This window comes from Neovison vison, chromosome 11, assembly GCF_020171115.1.
Source record: "Neovison vison isolate M4711 chromosome 11, ASM_NN_V1, whole genome shotgun sequence".
Classification (NCBI taxonomy): domain Eukaryota; kingdom Metazoa; phylum Chordata; class Mammalia; order Carnivora; family Mustelidae; genus Neogale; species Neogale vison.
The window spans coordinates 141,279,619-141,298,135 of NC_058101.1; positions in this window are offsets into that span (position 1 = coordinate 141,279,619).

Below are 18,517 nucleotides of genomic sequence, written 5' to 3' on the forward strand. Positions count from 1 at the left end.
TCTTTTTTTTTTTTTTTTAAGATTTCATCAATTTATTTGACAGAGAGACCACAAGTAGGCAGAGAGGCAGACAGAGAGTGGGGGCGGGGGGGCGCGGGGAAGCAGGCTCCTTACTGGGCAGAACCCGATATGGGACTCGATCCCAGCACCCTGAGATCATGACCTGGGCCGAAGGCAGAAGCTTAACCCACTGAGCCACACAAGACACCCCCTAAAATGTAAATCTGAAAAAAACTAAAATGTGCATAATAAATGGTGAAAAACCAAACTCTTCCCCCAGTGCCTCAGGTGATCTGACCTCTCCATCTGTTGAAGGGCGGAGGCTATCTTCTGGGTGGGAAAAGATTTGGGATCCCCAGGACTCAGGATCAGACAGTCTGTCTACAAAGCAGACACTTTGGGGTGGGGGGCAGGCAGTTTTCTAGACTCGGATTCTGCTTCCCCCACCAATGCCTTCAGACCAATGCCCAATGGGAGCAGAGCTCCCTGTGCACCTGTTTCCGCAGGTATCCCTGATACAGAGGCCTCTGAGTGGCCTTCTGATGCACACGAGAGGCACCAGTGGTGATTCCGTCACTGGTCTCCACACTGGGGAGTCCAGTCCAGTTTGCCCCCCTCATCATTCCTCGAGGCAGAGGCTTTGTGCCTCTGAAAGGGTCGTGGAGCCGCCAGGGGCAGGTTTCGGTGACCGCTTAAACTGCTTCTGCAGCCTGCACTTTCAGGGACCCAGGCCAGGAGTTAAGACTCCTGTTGTTAACAGTCACTTTATCCTCTCCGCCCCCTCGGTGGAACCTGGCAGGAAGGCAGGCAGAGCGGCGGGTCAACAGATGTCCTCTGGCTGCTGAGCAGAGGCCCAGCAGGGGGGACTCGGGCCATGGAAGAGACCCCCACTGCCCAGAACTCTGAATTTCCCCGCCTCCCCCTGCTTCCTCTGCATTTTCTGAACTTTTACTCTTGCACTCAATCCATGTAACTGCCAGGTAACTAGCTAGAACTGAAAATGGAACCTTCCATTTGAAGGCCTATACTTGAAGCAATTGCGTTGGCTTTCCAGCTGCCCCCAGGCCTTGACTTGGTCACAATCATTTGGCCTTTCCCAGCCACCCTTCAGACATCCTGATCGGAGGAAAGGGAACAGGTCCTTTTTTAAGAGACCTGTGCTATAGGACTGAGGTGTACATTCAAAGCTCCTGGAGGGGCGCTTGGGTGGCTCAGTCGATTAAACGTCTGCCTTTGGCTCTGGTCATGATCCCAGAGACACCGGATGGAGTCCCACATCAGGCTCGCTGCTCAGCAGGGAGTCTGCTTCTCCCTCTGACCCTCACCCAGCTCTCTGCCCCCCCCACTCCTCTGTCTCTCAAATAAATAAATAAATAAATAAATAAATAAATAAAAATCTAAAGCCCCCCAGTTCTTCCATTTCTACCCCATCCGATGACAGACATCAGAAAACTTCCCAAGCCTTCCACAGAAGAAACCTGTTGGCGAGGCCAAGATCACCTGGCCCCCGGCCAAGCGAGCGGAGATGCTGCTCAGGAGAGACAAGGCGCGGAGCATTTGTGCAGGCTCTGGTACCTGGAACAAAAATATGCTAAGCTGCAAATTATGGCTTTCAGATGTCACCACTGCCATCTGACATTGCGTTTCAGCTGTTCACGTCTTCATTACCGGGCTGCAGCCTCGCCTTTAGGCTGCTGCTGTGGGTGAGACGGATTCTGTTTCGTGGGTTCCTGCAGACCCGGAGCCACAGTGCTCACCGAGAGGTATCAGGCTGATGGCCAAAACCCAGAGGTGGAGAAGCTCGGCGCCTCTCGGCTGCACTGTGGGTGCCTGTGTGTGTGCGCGCTTATGTGTGTACACGCACATGTGTGCATGCAGGGCTCTCCTCCAGGCCCCATCTTGTAACAGCTGAGAGGAATTGGCCTCCCCATGACAGGAACTTGTTCTCTGAGTGGTTTTCTCATCTTCCTTTGCTTCCGTAGGCCTCTCTCCTGGCCCATCCGCCAGATCCTTCCTCTCCCCCTCTCCCCTGCTCCTCTTTGAGATGGTAACTAGACCAACACGGCAATGCCCTTGTGACTCCCTTTTCAGGCTCTCAGCCTCTCTCAGATTAATGGAACAGAAACATGCGCTTGCATCTGATGCCAGTAATCATATCCTGAGTGACCACAGAGAAGAGGATTAGGCAGAGGCACTGGCCTGGCCCCCGGGGGATCCGGTTACAGGAAGAAAGCGTTTCTTGACAGCAGCGGCTCTGGCTCTTACTTGCCCCCTCCTCCTTGCCAGGCTCATGAAGTCCCTTGAATATTTTCCATAAGATTAATTAAGGTCTATGCAGCAATGGTCCGAATCAGCCAAGAGCTGGGTTTTGATCCACTTTTTTGATTTGCACTTGTGGTGGCAAAAGGAACCCATTTCCCTCTTTGGGACTTTGATGTAGTCCCCCTGATGTCCTACTTTGAGCATGTATTTTCAAATTGCACTAAGTAAACAAGTACATGGGTAGATACCCATCTAGCCCAATGACTTAATTCAACAAATATCTACCCTGAGTGAATTACTCAACTAGTAGGAGGAAACCCTTCCTCGAGGGGTCCAACCTGAGGCGATAATGCACATACCCTAATGCTGTGACCTGAGGTCATATATGATGAGTGTGGGGGAAGAAACACAGTGAACTCAGGGAGCATAAGAAAGGGAAAGCGCTCCTCGCTGGGGAAATCCAAGGAGACTTCAGGGAGGAAGTGGAGTCTGGGATGAGCCTTGAAGGGAAGGTGGGATTTTGATAGGAATGAATAAAAAGTAAAGGCATTATAAGATCCAGCTTGAGCAAAAGCCCCAAGATGGAAAGTCACAAAGTTTTCAGAGAAGAGTTTGGGAATTGGGGCTAAAATGCAGAAATTTGTACAGAAAGAAGAGATGAGAAGTAGATCCGGAGAGCCTTGACTTATGAAGCATTTAATGTCAGGCTTAGGAGTTGGGGATTTATCCTCTCAGCAATGGGAGCCATTGGAAGTTTGAGAGCAGGGGAGTGACAGGATAATACCTTCTCGATTGACCTTTAAGGAGAGTGTTTTTGAGGAAGCACAGAAAACAGACTGTGGGGAGAGGGCTGTGGGAGGAGCAGGTCAAGATGAATCAGTTAGGAGATTAGCACGAAGATCTGGGGAAGAGTGGAAAAGAAGCACGTGACGGGGAGGAAGACAGTGACGTAGGTGGTGCAAAGAGAGAATTGGCAAATGGTTGAATCTGGGAGGTGAGGCGGATGGGCAGGCCCGAGATGACGCTTGGATTTGGGAACGGATACTGGGAAGGTGGTGGTGCCAGGAAGAGAGGGGGACACGAAAGGAGGAACGGGTTTGGAACGGTGAATGCTCCCTTCGGTGTGGGATATTCAGATGTCCCCAAGAGGTCCCACTGTGCCCTGCAGGTGCTGACAGAAGAGACAGGGTGTGAGACCATCTGCCTGGAGGTTCCAGGTGAGGCTCCAGGGCAGGGCAGATGGCAAAGGAGGCGGCACAGAGAGGGAAGGGGGTTAGCGCAGAGCTGGCATGTTAAGAAGGTAGGAATCAAGGAGTTTCGTGTCACAGAAACCAAGAGTGGAGGGGATCTCCTGTCAGATGCCGAGCCGGGGAGGATGAGGGTGAGGCCAGTCTGCTGATCTGTGGCTGAGGAGGAGGTCCCTGGGGTCCTTCCTGAGGCCCCATCAGGAGCGAGGTGGGGCGGAAGCCAGATCAGAAGCCTGGGAAGAGCGAGTGGGTGGGAGGAAGTGTAGGCAGCAAGTGTATTTCCTGGAGGGCTTTTAAAAATAGGACTGAGGCCCATCATTTGGGGACGGTTTCAGGGCCTCCTGCCTAGTATCCAGGAGACAGATTACAGAGGCTGCAAGGAGCCAAAAGCTGAGATCTCTGGGAGTGTTTGTCTCCTTCCCGCTGAAGCCAGAAACCTGGTATGTCCCCTCATGGTAGCAGGAGAGGAGTTGGTTGAGTTTGTATGTCAGGAGTCACTGGTTCATCAGAGACCAGGCCCCTCCTTCAGCAAGGACCAGGGCAGGTGGCCCCAAGGAGCTGAGACCTGACTTGGTGGCTTCTAAGTCTGGAAGTGTTGAGTCTTCTTGAGCTTGGTTTCAGGGAACCCCCTCACCCTCCCACCCCCGCCACTGCCGTGACTGTAAGCAAGCATCCTTCTCTAGGACCCTGATAGAGGGGAATGGAGAATCAACAAACGGATGTGTCAGCTTCCAGGGTCTCTTTTCTCTTCTGAGGAAGAGAAGAGAGTCTTTTCCTTTTGGAGACAGGCTTGAGGTTAATTGTTCTTTCCTCGGGAGAGGCTACCAAAGAGGAAAAAAATCCCATACATGATGTGAGAGTGCCCTAGGGAGGCAGCCAATTATCCCGGCTTAGGAAAGAGCTGGGACTCCGAGGCTTGCCATGGATGGAAATGTGTCCCCCCTTTCCTCATAGGTGACCCTGGCTAGTACAGCATCACCATCCCAGACGGCTTCACTCCGTCCCTTATGACAGCAAAACCTCCAAGATGTGACTAGATCTGCCACGTACGGTTTCAAAACATACACCTTGGCTTTGGCCCGGTGCAGGCCGAGAGAGAAATTTCCAGAGTCCAAACTTTGGGTGTGTGGTAACTTACCTGTTACCAAGGGAGGTTAGTGAGTCTCCGCCACTATTTTGGGAACAAGGTCACTTCGCACAGATATATGTTGTGGCTATTTATAGAGAGTTTCTGCCTTTTGGCATCCAGTCCTTTCAGCCAGGAACTTTTCAGTGTGTACATCCTAGAAGGTCCCGATGTGCTGCCTCCCCTTGTGGAAGCCAAAGCCGAGGTGAGGGAAACAGCGGGGGCCTGTGACTTGGGCTGAGTCAATCACACGGGACTCTGAAACTTTGAAGAGAGACAGAAAGAAAGGGATGGTTTACAAATTGTTGGCATTTATTGAAGGTCTACAGTCCGCATCAGTGTCCTGTGTAGTGACCTCTTACTGCGGTGTCCTACCCACTTCTTCTTGTACAGACCTCAAGCTGTGGTTCCAGCTCCCTGGCCTCCTTTGCTTTCTATGTTTCCTGGACCCAGCCTGGCCCTCCAGACTTTTTGGTCTCCCAATGAATTGGCCTTTCACCCAAGTTAGTCTGACTGGGTTTTTGCTGCTTGCAACCAAGAACCTCAACACAATGGAGAACTGCTAAGCCAGGAACAGGATCCTGGAAATGGGCTTAACGGGATCTGAGGGGCAAACAATGTGTGAAAGTCACCTTCCAGCAAGAACTTAGAATGTTTCTCTTCTAGTGGAAGACACAGAGAATAAAAAAATAAACAAATATTTACACACACACACACACACATCAGATGGTGATAAGAAAAACAGAAAGTGCTATAAGGGGGTAGGGAGTTGAATGGGCTCTATGTTAGATAGATGGACAAGGAAGACAGCTTGGAGGAGGCAGCATTGAGCAGAGGATACAATGACCGAGTGGCTGGGGAAGGCACTGAGGAGAAAAGCCTTCCAGGTCAAGGGAACTCCAAGCACAGAGAGCTTGGGACAAAAAAAAAAAAATTGTCCCTTCTCTATCTCTCCCGGGGCATAGCTCCCTGAGAGCAGGGATTCTGGCTGTTTCATTCACTGCTGTATCCATCATGCCTAGAACATCCTGGGACACACACATGTTCATGAGGAATGGGAGAATGAATGAATGGCCAAGCAGCAAACAGGACTCACTCACAACATCTCTTGCAGGCCTTCCCTGTGTGCCTCCAGTGCGGGGCGGGTAGGGCTGGAAGGGACCAGTCAGGAGTAGGTTTAGGATGTGGGGCCTGGACGGGGTGGGATAGGTTACTTTACTCATTTCCGGATGTCAGAGGATTAAATTGCTTAATATCTGTTAAGCTCTTTGCCTCAAGGGCACAGAGTACACTCTAAAAGTTGGCTATTATTAATATTAATGCTCTCCTCGATCAATAATAAACTATAAATCTATATATCTGTGCCTACTTGGGTTGGGCCCATTACTTCTTTGTATTGAATTTAAATCACCAATCAAATATTCATGTCATTTATCTGCCAAAGCACAAGTACAGGCAGACTCATTCACAATACTCTTATCCTTTAGTTTATTTGATGGGACCCTAGACCTTTGAAAATGTCTTTTCTGCATGCAAAAAGGAGATGGTGGTCTCTGGCCCCTTGGGCACTTGTTTATTTCCTTGAAGGAAAGGAAAGAGAATCCAACGTGGTACTCCCTCAGTGAGGGATCCCTGCTCCTTTCCCCAGTGTCCTTTCTCCTTGACCCTGTTTATTAAGGTTAGGGCCGCAGATTGGGGGCGATAACCACGGGAGAGGAGTTTCACAGGCCCATAACCACAGCTTTGGGTTCACCCTCTACACCCTCCTCCTCCTCCTCCTCCCTCCCTCCCACTTCTTATCTAACCCTGCTGTCCTAACTTGCCCTGGCTTCTCATTTGCACCCCAGTCCTGCTTTGACCCTTTCTGGCTGGGCAGAGCCATTCCTGAAGGAAATAACCTCACAAGGAGCCTTATGTGACCATCCACTGTTGTTTACTATACGTTTGGCCTTAGGTAAATGAGGTCAAATGAAACAAAAGTCCAGCCCAGTGGCTGTCACCTCACTTCCCTTTGTCAGACACTCCTGCTGACCCTCAAATGAACTGACTCCGAAGCTTTCTTCTGTCTTGAAAACAGGTCAGTTTTCAGGGCTCAGGAGGTGTGACCTTTCATGCACTTGGTCTCCAGGGCAGTCCTGGAGAGACTTCTTCTTCCTTCCAGAATCTTCTCCAACCCAGTCAGCTCTTACCAGGTCTCTAGGAGAAGGCAGTGCTTTTAGTAACTGCATCACAGGTTAATTAACATGTTCTCCTCAGATTAGAATCTCGATATGCATTGCTTGTAGGCATTTAAACTGGTATAATAGCCTTGTGGAGGGCTATTTGGCAATATATATCAAAAGCCTTGAAAATGTAGATTCTCCTGACTCGGTAATTCCACCCCTGGGAATTTATCCAGAAAAAATAATCAGAGATGCAGCCAAAAAATGCATGCATAAGAATATTTACTGCAGTGCTAGTTATAGTGTTAAAAAAAAAAATCAAAAGAATCCACAGGGATTTGGTTAAATAATTTATGGCACTTTCCTCTAAAGAAATACTAGGGAATACTAGGCAGTCTTGTTTTTTTTAAGTGTATTTAAAGTATATAAATGATATGCACCACAGACGCTCTCCTGTTGCTCTCCAGGTCCACTCTGCCCATCCAGGCTCCCTGCCCTTGACCCCTCTCTGAATCTGTGCAGTGAGAGACACAGTCAGAAGAGGGTGAGGTTAGGGTCTTGACTCCTGGCTTGAGCTCTTCCGGGCATGCTTCTCTCTAACAGGCAGCACCTCTCCTACCCTCACGCCTCTGTCCAACAGGCCCGTCCCTGACCCTGCGGGCTTAGCTGGAGAAATCCCTACAATCTGCCGTTCAGCTCCTCTCCTGTTCCCTTCACCTGTCCACAGGAGGTTGGAGGGAAACTTATTTCCCGGAGGAACTTGACTGAAAATAAAATCCTTGCAATATAAAGAGAAGTGGCTGAATCGGGCTAGAAAACAGGACAATCCCAGCTCTATCCTTCAATAAATGTATCTGGAAAAGGAAAACCTATCAATACATGAAAGTGGGCAGAGACTGGGGGAAATACACCGAATGATTAGCTGCTGTTGCCCCTGGGTTGGGAGACTGTGAACGCATTTTCTGGTCATCTTTATACAATTCTGTGTTTTGCACATTCTCAAAAGTAATCACGTATTGCCTTTAAAGTGAAAAAATATTTAAATTAATCTACATTTTAAAATGCAACAGGCAAAACAGAAAAATTAACTACTCGATGACAACATAATGGTAGACCAGCCACCCACGAGCATACACAGATGGTAGACTGTAGGTAAATATATAATGATGTAATTTGAAAGGAGATATAAGCATCTCAGGGTGAACTGTAATAGGTCTTGGCTGTCCCCGGTCACCCCCATCTCATGCTGACGTATCTTCCTAAGACTTGGTTCCCCTTTAGAAAATACCTTGCTGGGGTTGGAATTTCTCACAGGTGCACTTGATCTGGGCCCCGGCCTAGACCCTGCCTGGAGCTGGGCTCAGGGTAACATAGGAAGGGGTCAGGGGTTTGAAGATCAAGCTGACAGATTAGGCCTGTGCAAGTCAACAATTGGTACCCGCCCAGGTGTATCCTTAAATATGGTTCCACACCCACTTAGTAGGGGTAGGGAAATTCTGCTAGTAAAACTCCTACGCCTCTACGCTCAAGGTAACGTAGAGTATTAACAAATACCAAACACAGCATAACATTTTGACTTACTGAAAGTGGTCTTTCTTTCACAGATTCTCCAGCGCTTGTACCTAGGGAGAACTCAGCTACTTGCCACCTTAGGATGGAAGTAATACATAGAAGGATATGTTTACAAAGACTTGGTCACCCTCTCCAAAATTTACTTAGCTTTTTTGGGTGAGGGGAGTGGAGTGGGATTTCATATGGGCCAAAAGTTTCTGTGATACTTGACTTTGCTCAGATTTCTTTTGTATTTTCTAAACCAGATGGTTTCTTTAAAAACATACCAGGGATTTGAATTTCTAAGAGAGTAAAATGAATTCCTCGTACACAATAAGTGCTTCCTATGCAGGACTTTCGGAGTTTCATTGAAGATAGGCTACATCTTTGGGAACATTCAACTGGCTGGTCTCAGATACACATGCAGACTCAAAAAGCACGAGGCAACTTGCCTGAGCTAGTCACAGAAATGATAAGAGATAACTAACGCTTAAATAGAGACCGCTAAGGGCGGGACTGTGTTCTAAGTGCCCCCCACCCCGCCCCACCGTGTTCCTATTTCATGCCCCAAACCGGCACTATTATAACCGTCATGTTACAGCTGAGAAAGAAGGAACGTAGGGAGGGAAAATATCCTGCCCAAGGTCACACATGAGCAAGCAGCAGAACCTGGATTTGAACCCGGGCAGGTTGGCACCGCTAGTAGTGTATTTCAGGTCTTACTCAAGGATGGGGTATATACTTAGGCTGAAATTTATGTTTTGCCCATTATATCAGGAGTCATGCCTAGAAACCTAAGTTCGCTGGCTCTGTGTTCCTGATTTTTTTTTCTCCCCCGTGATCTTTTAGCGCCTTTCATAGATTGGTAACTGGGACAGCTTCCCAGTTCTTCTGCCTCTAAATCTGGCTCTGCTGGGCATCCAAGTGTCCCTGATCATGGCGTGTCAGGGAGGAAACATCAGACATGATCTCTCAAGATCAGAGCCAAGAAAAGCTGCATCCCGCAGTCCCATGAGCTTGTAGTGCCTACGCACACTCTGCGTCCTGATTTGCTGCAAGAGAAAATAGTGTCTGAATCTTTAGGCATCCTTTGTGATGCCCAGTGGCCTCCCGAACAGGGCGAGGTTACTCCAGCAACCCTGCGCCCTCACATTCCCTGCAAATCCAGAGGTGAAGGTGTTCACTAATTACCTTCATCTGCAAAGACTGCATCTCTCTGAGCGGTGTGCCCTCAGAAGGACTTTTTTTTTAAAAACCTGCTGCAGGTTAAAAAGCAGACCTGCTTTTTAATTTATTAAAAGACTTGGCATTTTTTTCCCCCACTGAGCATTTTAAAATGCAATTAGACAAAATGGAATAATAATCAGGCAAAAGTACTGAGGAGTTTTCACAGAGGGGGTCGTCCTTTCTCATGTTCCTTTCCACTTCTGGGCTTTTCTGCTGGGATAACATGCCGATGGAATGGACATCGATGACCCCCCCAGACACACACACACCCCATCCCCACATGCCCGCAGACCCAGGCTCTTGGGAATCAACCACTGGATCTTCGAACAGCCCTTGCTAAAAGACACAGGACGCGTGACCCTGGCAGCCTCATGCCTTGCACTGGTCTGTCTCCTTGTTTGGGACATTTTAATCAATTTATCCTTAAGATCAGCCTGAGCATTTGTATCTTTAAATAAGTTCCCTAGGCCAAGTTCGAGAGCCTCAGTAAACTCCGAGAAGTAGACCCACACCTACCTTTCCCATCATTGTATCTCTTGCACTGACAGTCTGGACCATGCAAGAATTGGGTCAAGATTATTGAATGAATGAACGAAATTTCAGGAGACATGTTAGAGGTTTTTAGAGAAACAAATGAGAAGAACAATCTTACCTCCCTCCCCAATGACTGGAACAAGGAAAGGGACTGTGAGATATTGGAACTCTGCATCAAAGATTTTGTTCACACAGGCAGTATGTATAGGACACTGGATTTTGCAATGTCTGAAACATGCTGTGTAAAGGGGAACCCATCAAATAGTCACTACTGGCCTCTTAACACTGGCATCACCAGAATAGAAAGACATATGGCAGATGTGGCCTGAAAGTTCAGCATTCTACTATGACACTGGCCTCTGCACTAGGTCTCCAAAGAGGTGAAGGTATGTGCATTCTTTGATAAGTAAAAGCCTTCAGATTGTATCACAGCCCACCCCCTCAATCCCCACACTGCCTGGTGCCTCTTCACGTGCGCATGGAGCAGTCCCTGGGTGCAGCCCGACACACCCATTTATGAAAGGTGCCAACGTCCCCCACTGGGCTGGGAGCGTAGCTGGAGCGTAGCTTTTCTGCAACATTTGCCCTTGTGAAGCCTGGAGCCTGCTCGCACCTAATAGGCCTTCTAGAAATGTTGGTTGTTGAATCCGTTTGTCCACCCGTCAGTGTGGATTTCAGTATCTAAAACTGCTTTTGATGCGCTGGGATTTGTTAACAGGAGAACAATGAGTTCAAAGCACATCGGGAGCCTCAGAAGGGATGTGATTCCCATTTCACCAGCTTCCAACTGTCCTCCTCTCGTCCTCAGCCCAGCCCTCTCCTTATGACTGAATGGGCAACTGATCAAACGCACCTTTGTCCTCTACAAGGACACTGGCCTGTGTGAAGAGGCTTGCACCGATTTCCTTGTTCCTTCAGTGTACTTCATGACAAGAGGAAGAAACCAGACTTGGAAACAGGCCCGATTAAATTTCCATTCAAATACTTTCACTTCCCTTTCCTCCCTTTTTCCCCCTGTCCCTCCATCCCTCCATCCCTCTACCCTCCCTTTCTCTCTCCTTCCTCCCTCCATAACTTCTAAACTCTTGCCTTCTACATGTGCCTGCACCTGAAGCAGGATGACATTCTCTATCATGGACATCATGGACAGCAGGCACCAGAATCGTTCCAAGGCCAACATTTAAAATATTAAAAGAGATATAATCGCCTAGGCAGTTTGTTTGGATTGCAAACCTCTAGGGCTTGGCTGGCCCAGCACCCTTTTCCACTGGAGACCCCCCAGTTCACTCTCACTGGCCTAGGAGAAAAGTCTTGGACGTTGGGCTTGCCAACCAGACCCTCCTCCAGCTACACTGACACTGATATGTCCCTGCAGACCTGATTTTGACACAAACAAGGCCAGCTTCCCAGGCTGAGCTTCGCTCACACTCTGACTCATGGCCCTATAGGGAGTGAATCCTCTGCTTCTCCCAGCCAGGCTCGTGGCACTCAGCAGGCAGACAATTCCAACTAGCCTGGGATAAGACAGACCCTGCCCCTGGGGTTGACCTCCTGGCTTTTTATTTCCTAGCTGGAGAGAGTGGGTAGATTTCCTTTTGCAGTGACCGTTGTTCCTTCGCTGCTGGACAAAGTTTCACTGACCATTCATGGGACCACACATGCCAGACAGGGTACTGGGCACCCAACTTCCTGCCCAGGAGCAAGCAAAGGCAAGTCTGCGTATCCCGTCACTAATGCAGTTCCTACCAGAAAGATCACAAACTTAAGAATAATACATAATCATGTGAACTCCTGAGTCCAGAAGATGGTTCTAAACTATATTTGAATGTGACAGAGTCAGTTATGGACAGCTGCCCGGGAGCCACCTTCCTTCCAGCCTTGGTCTCTTTCTTCTCTCCTGGTACTTTGCTCACCCCCGAGGCAGGAGCCCCATAGCGTCACAGCTGAGAAGGCTGCCCTTGTCAGCCTGGCCAGTGGATCCTCGCAAGTTAGAGTCTCACCCTTCTGCACAGTGGGAGGTGGAGGCCATTCTGGGGAGGGGCGGGGCATGACACAACATGGCTTCTCTCTTGCTGATATTTCATGTTGCACACCTTAACCTTCATGCATTGCTGTGCCAAGGGACCATCCCCACTCCACTAAGGATAAGGAAGAGAATGGAGAGAAAGGAAGAACAAGAGGGCCAGGGTAGGGTTGCTAGAAAAAAATACAGGCATCTTTTAGCCTGAATATTTGGAAAATACACCAAAAAATTATTCATCATTCACCTGAAATTCAAATCGGATTACACACGCTAAATCTGGCAACCATACCAGAAAGCCCATTGCTACCTTAGGAAAAAGCCTCCTCACTTCCTGTCATCACCTACAACCCCACTGCAGGTGGCGTGGCTGCTCCTGTGAGTGGGGCTGGGGGGACGCTCTTCAAAAGACAAAGTGCCCCTTTGAAAGATAACATTTATTTGGGATCTCCACTTGGAGTAAATGTTATCTTGGCAAACCCAAGACACAAGGAATGACTTAGATTCCTTCTCCTCCACTGGTTTCTGTGGAGCATTTCATGATGACGTGGGACCACTTTATCTTCCCTCAGTAAGCCAGGTTTTCCTGGAGGGATTAGTTTGCTAGAGCTGTGTAACAAGTACCACAAGAGGAGAGGCTTAAACAACAGAAATTTATTATCTCACAGTCCGGAGGCTGGAAACCTGAGATCAAAATGTCGGCAGGGTTGGCTCCTTCTGAGAGCTGAGAGGGAGAACCTGCCCAGGACTTGCCCCCAGTTTCTGGTGTTTGCTGGCAATCTTTGGCATTCTTTAGTTCATGGAAATTTTACTCTCATCTCTGCCTTCATGTTCCCATGGTGTTTGTTCCTGTCTGTGTGTGTCTCCGTGTGCAAATTTCCCTGTTTTATAAGAATGCCCAATCCTATTAGATTAAGGTCCACCCTGAGGACCTCATTTTAATTCGATTACCTCTGTAAAGACCTGCTTTCCCAATAAGGTTATGTTCTGGAATATCGGGAGTTAGGACTTCAACATATCCTTTTTAGGGAGGTGATACAATGCAACCCACAGAAATGCACCTTAATGGTGTGCCTATTTACGTTCACTAGGAAGATAAGGGACCATCCTAATCGGAGTCAGTAATGTGGTTCCTTTGCTGGCTTCAGTTGATAATGATTTAAGGCCTCGGAGTAATGGAAGATAAACTGCTTGTCACCGCCCACTCTGCGTTCCAGGAGATTGCGTTTCTGTGTGAGGCCAGCCCCGGCGTTGCCCTGCAAAGGGCTTTTCCATTATGTTAAGAGCTGGTGATGATAGCCACCGTTATATTCAGCCCTTTGGCCTCCACCCTCTCCCATTCCTTCCGCCCCACGCATGTCCTTCTGACCCTCCGGGAGGTAACATCAGGCCTGCTCTCCCCAAGAGACCTCTGCGATGGTTTGGCCGCAGCTGGGGGACTCATGATGCTTTGGGCAGCATGTGTTCATGGAGGGGAGTATAAGAGGGAGAAAGGGAGTTTTTCTTGCAGGTCTTCACCCTCCCCCTTCCAATCCAGCCAATATCAGACGGGTCTGTCTTGCTTCCCCTCCTCCACTCAGATGCCGGGAGAACAAGATAAAATTCCTTGTCAGTTTGGGCCCTGAATTCTCATTTATTTATTAAGAAATGATCCCATCTTCTCCAAGGACCCATCTATCCTGTTTTCCTGGGCACTATCCATTACTGCAGAAACGAAGAAAGGGAGAGATCCACTGTAAGCCATGGGCTTTTGGGTGGTTCTAGAGGTCTTCTTTCACCAGGGAGAATGGTTTTTGAAGCCTGTCCAGGAAATTTGGTCCTAAAAGCAGCCTGCTCATTTGAGCTTCTGCAGAGCTGACTAGCGTGATGAAGGGAGTGCCAGGGCATGAGGGAGTCCATCCAGGTGCCCTAACCGAGGGCCACAGGCTCAGTGAACTCAACACCACACACTTGCTGTCTCACGGATCCTGAGTCTGGAAGTCTAAGATCAAGATGTTGGCAGGGTAGGCTCCGTCTAAGGCTCTCTCCTTTATTTGTGGCTGCCTTCTCCCTGTATCCTCACGTGGTCTTCTCCTGTGCATGACTGTGTCCTGATTGCATCCTCATATTGGATTAAAACCACCCCAGTGACCTCCTTTAACCTTAAATACCTCCGTGAAGACCCAGTGTCCAAATACAGTCACATTCTGAGAGACTGGGGGTTAGACTTCGACATTTTCATTTGGAGGTGGGGCACAATGCAGCCCATCACAGTGCCCTTGTATGAAATTCACTGGGGGACTTGGGTCTCAGGTTTCACTCAGCCTCTGGATAAGTGACTTTGGGGAGTGTGTCAGCTGGAGGTTTTGGTTGTCAGCGGCAGAAACATTCCAGGCTCACTTGAGCAACATGGGATTGAATTAAGACGCTACTGAGTGCACACTGACATGAAGGGAAGGCTGGGAACCAGACAGAAACTCTGGCTGACAATGTGGGGGATGGGAAGCAGAAGCCCCACGAAAGTGCACTGTGATGGAAATGCTTGGATCAGGGTGTAGGAGCTGACAAGAGTGAGTTCAAGAGTGAGGAGGGACATCTCCCTGCTGGGTGGAGCAGGAGGTGGAAGGACCCAGAGCCTAGGCCTCAGTGAGGGGAGCCGGGCACCAGGGTTCACGGCTTTGCAGCCCACCCCTCATCAGAGGGAGTGATTCCATAAAAGAAAATCAGCAACTGTCAAAAGAGGAAATGGGTGCTGGGAAGCCCAAAACAATGACAAGCAACTGTCCCATGACTTATTTCCTTGCTTGAGAAAAGGGGTTTGGCCTGGGCAACCTCTAGGTCTGTCTTCATTAAACATTGACTAAAGCTCCCTACCACTTCTTTCTTGAGTTCCTCCCCTTTCTTTGTCAGGTGGGTGTTGAGACTTCCACTCCTGGATTCTTTATTGCCCGCAGTGCCTCCCTGGCCTTTGACTGTTCCCCGGTGTTTCCCCCAGTGGAGGCGTTGGCCTCTGTTTGTTCCGGAAGGTCACCAGGCTTGTACTGCTATAAAAAAAGCAGAGTGAGCTTTTCTGGTATGGATCAGTTTATTAATGTCTTCTTTGTGATTTGTACTGGTAATAAATATTATATTCATTATAAACAATAATTCAACCTGCCATTCTTTCTCTGGTCCTCAGTTACCTTGTCCATAAAACAAGAAGGTTGAATTAAAGGATTATTAAGGTCTCTTTCAGCTCCAGCTCTGTTGGATTCCATGAAAATTAAACTCCTCAGGGTAGGGAGCCTGTGGGGGTGGACTGTGAGGCATCCCCCTAGAACTTGGAAATGGAAAATGCAATTTCCCTCTAAGGGAAAAATTATAAAACCAGCTGGCACCAGATCAAAGGAGATATATTCAAAGTCTCTTTAAATGGACAGGATGGATCTCAGACCAGAGAAGTCTGGACTGACAACGGGAACGTGCCCAGGGGCAGAACGGCCTGTCAGAATGGGATGGAGCACCACGGACATGGAGCAAAGGGAGGCTGGGAGCTCACTGGGATTTATTCAAAATTTGGCCAAGACGAGGCTAGGGCAAGGCAGTGGGCAGGGTGCCAACACATTAGAAGACTCTAGACCCTCTGTTGCCTGCATCAGTGTGGTAGAGATGGGGAGGAGCGTTAAGCTGTCAGGACTGGGATGAGAGTCCACATGGCTAACAACCCACTTGGCAGAGGTGCCCACCAAACAGGAAGGTCTTTAGCTACAGCTGGAACAGGGCCCTAGGGTCCGATCATACCCAACATTTACACATTTATCTTCTAATGGCTGGGACATCTGTGGGGTCCTTGGTGTGAGAAGAGCAGTGAGTAGGAACATAGAAGAGGCTCAGGGCAGAAGCTGTTTCTCCATCAGCCCAGCATTATTTTAATATTTAATAACGTACACGTTTGAATCATTCATTCTCTTTTTCTGATTCCAACTCCCCAAGCAATCCTTTGATTTGAATGTGGTTTCCCATGTTTCTACCTGTAGGGAGAGAATGGGCATGATAGGCTTACCTGATTGTAACAAGACTGTATTTTTCAAAATAAACAAACAGACTTTCCGTTTTATCAGTCTCTTGGGAGCCTGATCACATAGATCACGTGACTTCCCCCTGTGAGAGAAATTCATTCTTGGCTTACAGACAAAGTCAACTGCCCCAATTAAAAAACAAAACCAAACCAAACAAAAAGACCCAAACTTGCTGCATGGAAATGCTTCTTAGAAGTAGCCAGCCAGCTCCTCTTTCAAACTTAGAATCAGTGGTCCAAGGGTTTCTTCAGTATTTTTCCACAGGATCTCTGGCGGAATTTCCACAGCCTGTAAAAATTCAACTATAGACAGCAGCATGATACAGTGGTTTTCTCTCTCTCTCTCTCTGGTGTGTGTGTGTGTTTAGCAAATTTTTACTAACACATTTTATTTTCAAACAGAATCTCACAAAGGACCTCAAGCTCCAGATAAGCATATCCATATGCCAGACATCTCTTCTTGGGTATGTAGTAGGCACATCAGTTATGAGATGTACAGATAACATTCTTCTCTTTTTTTTTCTTTAAGATTGTATTCACTTATTTGAGAGAGAGAGCAGAGCAAGAGACAGAGAGAAAGAGAGTACATGAGCAGAGGAAGGGCAGAGGGGGAGGGAGAAGCAGACTCCCCACCGAACAGACTCCCAGACGCAGGACTGGATCTGGAACCCTGGGATGATGACCTGAGCTAAAGAGAGACACTTAACTGACTGAGCCACCCAGGTACCCCCTAAATAGAATTCTTGATGACCTGCCTTTTTCCACACCTGCTCCTCCCCTTCAGGCCAAAAACCTAAAATCATTCTCAGGTCTTCTCTTCCCAAACTCTTGCTTTCCCCATACATTATATATTTAGAATCCCATCCCTTCCAGGCCAGTCCCCCTATTCATGAACGCATGTTGCCAGGGTCTCTCTCTCACCTGGGTCACTCTCACCTGGGTCACTGCCGTAGCCTTACAATAGGTCTCCCTGCTTCCATTTCTGTTTCTGTGTATTTCTTCTCTATGTAGTGAAGGGCTATGTTCAAAAATGTGGATTAGATCATATCTCCCTGTTCAAAGTGCTCCAACGTTTCCCATCGTACTTAGAATAAAAATCAAACTCTTGGCTGTGGTCGGCAAGGCCCTCCACCATCTGGTTTCCTGGTATATCAGTGATTAAACCACTCTCCCCCTCATTCTCTTGGCTCCAGGCACACTGGACTTATTGTTGTTCTTCAACTGTGCCAAGTTTGTTCTCTGCTTTGCATTCCCTGTTGTGCCTGCTTAGAACCGCTGGTGCCCTTGACTTTGAATGGCTCACTTCCTCACGCCTGTCGCCAGTGGAGTCTTGGTCCAAAGGACATCTCAGAGAGGCCTCCCCTTACCACCTAGTTAAAAGAACCGCCCTGACTCATTTCTGCCTTCCAGCTCCTTGATTAGCTCCCCAGTATATCCCCAGTATATACCATAAACGAAAGTGTTTTACAACTTCCAGTTATAAAATAAGAAAGTCATGGGGATGTAAAGTAGCGCGGGGAATGTAGTCAATAATATCATAATAATTTTGTGTTGTGACAGATTGTAACTAGACTTACCATTATGATCCTTCATAATGTATATAAATGTTGAGACACTCTAACATAAAGGTCAACTACACTTCAACTAAAAAAAAGCTAATATATTGGGCTGATAAAAAGTAAAACCTGATACACTGACTTCATCAAAATTAAAAATTTATGTATGTGATAAAAAACTTGTATCCATACCGTGTAAAAAAAACTAACAAATCAATAGTAAAAAATAACTTGGGTAGAAATGGGCAAAAGACTTTAATATGCAATTAACAAAGAAGAAGTACGAGAAGTTAATAAGCACATGAAAAGATGCCCATCATCATTAATTATCAAAAAATTTTTGAATTAAAAGCACAATAAGGTAACCTTTTATACCCACTAAAATGCTGAAACCAAAAGCTAATGACACACATGTTGGCCAGGATGTGGAGCAACTGGAATTCGAATACACTGTTGGGGAGAGTATAAAAAAACAATGTAACTATTTTGGAAGCTGTTTGGTAATATCTTATAAAATTAAACATACATTTACCGTATGACCTGGGAATTTCATTCCGAGAGACATTTATCCAATATAAATAAAAACATCTACCTACCAAAAAAAGTTTGTGGAAGAATGCTCTTGCCAAGCGTATTCATACTACTGCAGACTCGAAACACCCTGAATGTCCATCGTCAGGAAAATGCAAAACAGAACTAGAGTCTATTGATACACTGAAACAGCGCTCATCAAGACAAGGAATGAGCTACCCATACACAGAACAGCTTGTTGAGTGAAAGCAGCCAAATGAAAAGT